The sequence below is a fragment of the Magnolia sinica genome, chromosome 10 (genome assembly GCF_029962835.1).
Source record: "Magnolia sinica isolate HGM2019 chromosome 10, MsV1, whole genome shotgun sequence".
Classification (NCBI taxonomy): Eukaryota; Viridiplantae; Streptophyta; class Magnoliopsida; order Magnoliales; family Magnoliaceae; genus Magnolia; species Magnolia sinica.
The window spans coordinates 15,343,058-15,346,925 of NC_080582.1; the positions used below are offsets into that span (position 1 = coordinate 15,343,058).

A 3,868-nucleotide genomic window follows, 5' to 3' on the forward strand; every position below is an offset into this window, starting at 1 on the left:
TGGAGTGAGAAATTGCTGAGAACAGGTTATGTCACTATGGTGTCAACCGAGCACTGATGGACCTTGATATTTGACCTGTAGATGGTAGAAAATGGTATCAAATACAAGTTTTTAACTCAAAATGTCACTTATCCCCACTGGTGATCTGGCCTTGGGGATATGGCCCATCCACACTGAATCAAATGGTCCCAATCATAGATACAATATATGTTCTGTCACGCTCATCTATTTTATAGTTGCATTTCTTACTGATAAATTTAGGCTTGGATATTTTAGTCCATGTTGCAATCAGATCCAACATGAAAATATCAAAGCTAGTTAGAAACTGCCTGCGAACATTGTCTTGAAGATTTTAACAGAAAGATCGAACAAGATCAATTGTTTAGATGTTCTGCTACAAGTAATGAACATTTCTATATCCCACAAAAATGAATATTCTAAACCTTTTTGTCATTAATACTTTCTAAAGATTAATTTTGAGTCACTCTATGAATTACATTTGGGAAAAAACAAAAAAAAAAAAAAAAAACAGAAGACAACAGAACATCTCCAGATAACATACAAATTCTGCTGGGAGTTAAGCTGTGCTCTTTTAAGACCTTCAGAGCTTCTTCTGTTGTCGTCCCCACCTGAATCGAGACTGCAAACTAATGTGGAGAAAGCTTACTTCACATAGAACCAGCTTCATCGATTAACAAGTAGCGGTTTAAAGATGATATCATTCTTCATCTATTGACCTTCAAAAACTATCTAATCATTTTCGGCAATTTGTCAGTTCCAGAAGCTCCTGGGAGATTTTCAGCTCTTTTCTACTTGAATTCTCATGGGAAAATCTTGCTGAAAATTAAAAATTTAGAAATTAAACTAACAAATCATTTTAAAATTATTATATATGTGTGTATTTAATGATTATATAAAATTTTAGATATGTTATGTGTTAATATAGCAATATAATTTCATGATACAATTATGGAAAATTAAAATGCTGCCAGATTTTGAAAATCTCAAGATATTAACATGTTGTTTGATTAATGTTCCACAAGATTTTCATGATCTTGGTGATATTTGTTGCAATGGTCATGTAACACTTCGTGTTATTAAATTATGAATGGATAGGATTTTTTATTTTTTATTTTCTGCTAAATATAAAAGGACTTCTGAAATGCTAAGTTAACAAGTTGAAAATGCAAAAGTTTACAAAAATGTAAGTTGCAGTGTAATTACAAGAAGAGAAGGTCCAAGACCCACTGAAAAGGAAGCAATGCCATCTCTTAGCATGTTCAGTGCAACCCACAGACATCGTTATGGATCGAGTTTCAACTGCCAGCCTCAGCCACAAGATATCTAAAGGATATGTGACAAGTGGATTTTATCCCAGCTCAAGCCCCTGCTTCCAGTCACCCAAAAACAGAGAACTCCCCATCTTTTTCCTATGAAAATTTTCTATATCCCAAGATGGAAAAGATAGAACACATGCTTGGACATCGCAAACTGAATACTTGTAAGATTCATAAGCAAACAGCTGCATGGCACTTATATGAAATTGTGTATCACCTGCGGTAGATTGACTTTCCAATAGACTTTACTGCCCTCCTTCCCAATCAACATAATGGCTTTGCAAAAATTGCAGGCAGAGGCACAGACAAAATTGCAGAGTCTTCAAGACAGCGGTAAGGCAAAACCAGGAGCAGCTACAGCGTCTGAAGCAAATATGCAGAGCAACAGCAACCACCCTCATAGCATAACCGGAGCAGAGTACAATGATCAAACAGAGAAATTTAGAGGATCAGACCTAGAAGCATCCAAAATTGCTAAGCCATGGATTCAGATGCAAGGTAGGAGAGATAATCAGAATCTGAGGGCATTGTCCACTTCCCAGACCTTACAGACATGCTTCCTGCCAATTGGATTAGCCTTTGCTTCTAATGCAGCCCAGGCCCGCACCATCCATTGGTAAGAGACCCCTAACTTCCATGGGGAGATCACTGATCCTTGTGTATGCTGGAAATTATACAGATTTCTGTATAATGTGGAAACCGAAAAGTGCAAAATAATCAGAAATTAGGACAGGCTGAAGCACGTCTGAAACGCTGTCCTTAAAGCGTTATTTGCCCCTACTCAAGTGAATTGAGTATGCTAATAGGTTACAGGCAAATAGCTTCTAGGATACGACGAGCCTGGTGTGGGTTTGCGTTCAGCAAACACGAAGGCCCATCAAATGGAACTCAATTACACACTTTCTGGCAGTATTACAATATAAAGGAAAAAATCCCAAAAGAAGAAGAAAAGAAGAGAAAAAGAGTTTTGACTTCTGCACAGGTCAGTTCAAATCTTCAGCCAGTGGTTCAGTTGAACCGTTCTAGACCACACCGCTGGTCTGTTCTTCAAGCTAAGGTATAAGCCTTGCTATGTTGCTGGAAACACTAGAATATATGAGTGGAGAGGGGCTGGCTGTCTCAGTTCGTATAGGTTTGCTGGAGTGAGTCGAGATTTTTTGGAAACCCATCCAGATCCTCCTTTTATAGGCTATGGTGGCTAGGAGGGTATAGTCCAGAGACTTAAATTCCATTAAGCCATTTCTGGCTGTTGGAAAACTAGTCGTTTTATGGCCGTTTTCTGACTATTGTGCATGGACCATCAAGCTGCTGCATGCTGACTGTTGTGAGACAACAGCTGACTGTTGTGAGACAACAGCTAGCCGTTTTCTAGTTGTTGGGCTAGCCATGCAGCAGTTACAGCTGGACCCTGCAATAATGACTCAGTTGTTACAGTTTCTGCTGCAACAGCTCTTTTTAGTCCCTCTATTTATACTGAGAGATCAGTGCAAAGTGCGCCACTAGCGCCTCTATAGCCACACTGCCTCACATGCCCACGCCCTCGCACCGAGCCCGAGCTCGTGACCGAGACTGAGACCGAGTCTAAGTCCAAGCCCAAGTCCGGGACCGAGCCCATGCCAGAGCCCGAGTGCGCCCGCAGGTGTTCCAGTGCTACACACTGGAATACGCAAGGTCCATAGTCCACGGACTAGGTAGGTAAATATTATAATACTCCACTTTCTTCATATAAACCACAGGTTTTTCTCTTTTCTTTTCCATGTGGGACTATTCCAAAAAACCCGTAGAAAAGTGTTTTTCAAAACAACTTTTTATATTATATTTTATTTTATTATTAAAATCAATATTTTTTGCAACAATCCCCCACTTGATTTTTATAAAAATATTTTCTCGGTTAAACAATACTGCTAGAATAATTTGCTTATATGCATAAAGAAAGATATCTTTCGATTTTAATCTTTCTTTAGTGTAAGTATTTCAAAACTCTGTCGAAATGACTTGTAGCCGCAACTTTGAACCAGTTATTCCTAGATAACAGAATTGGAAATACCACACACATATTCGCTATGTGTTTGTTAGAGTTCCCACAATCTTGCTCAGCACAATTAATGGCTATGTGCTATCCTAATTCATGAACGATCCCGAGAGAAAAACTCCTAACTCTCATGAGAGACGGCACCATCTCTACGTTCATATAGGTGAAATCCTTCCAGTATCTCCGTTACTATAAGATACTTGTCCTTATAGACTGGATTTCATTAAAAGTTCTAAGATTCAACCCTCTATCGCAACGCTCAGCACTTATCCATTATGGATGAGGTTTTATAATTTTAGTGCTGAAAAATTTTCCACATATCAGTGACTTGTTCTTACCCATTAAACCCAAAATTAGAGATTTTCTGACTTTAGATTGAGTTACCATCACTGGTGGAACTATGGTTGAAGAGTTTCAACCCCATCCCTCTATATGTAGCCTTTACTACCTCTTTCGGTAGATGTTTAGTGAAAGGATCTGTCAGGTTATTGCTTGATTT

General features: G+C 38.6%; 1 long non-coding RNA gene across 1 annotated transcript; it reads right to left on the reverse strand.

Moving 5' to 3' along the window:
- Positions 1 to 1,155: 1,155 nt before the first annotated feature.
- On the reverse strand, positions 1,156 to 1,950 carry LOC131258055 (uncharacterized). The gene is made up of 2 exons (XR_009177826.1): positions 1,555 to 1,950; positions 1,156 to 1,443 (listed from the first exon to the last, which is right to left on the reverse strand). It is a non-coding gene; the product is annotated as an uncharacterized LOC131258055 (long non-coding RNA).
- Positions 1,951 to 3,868: the final 1,918 nt, after the last annotated feature.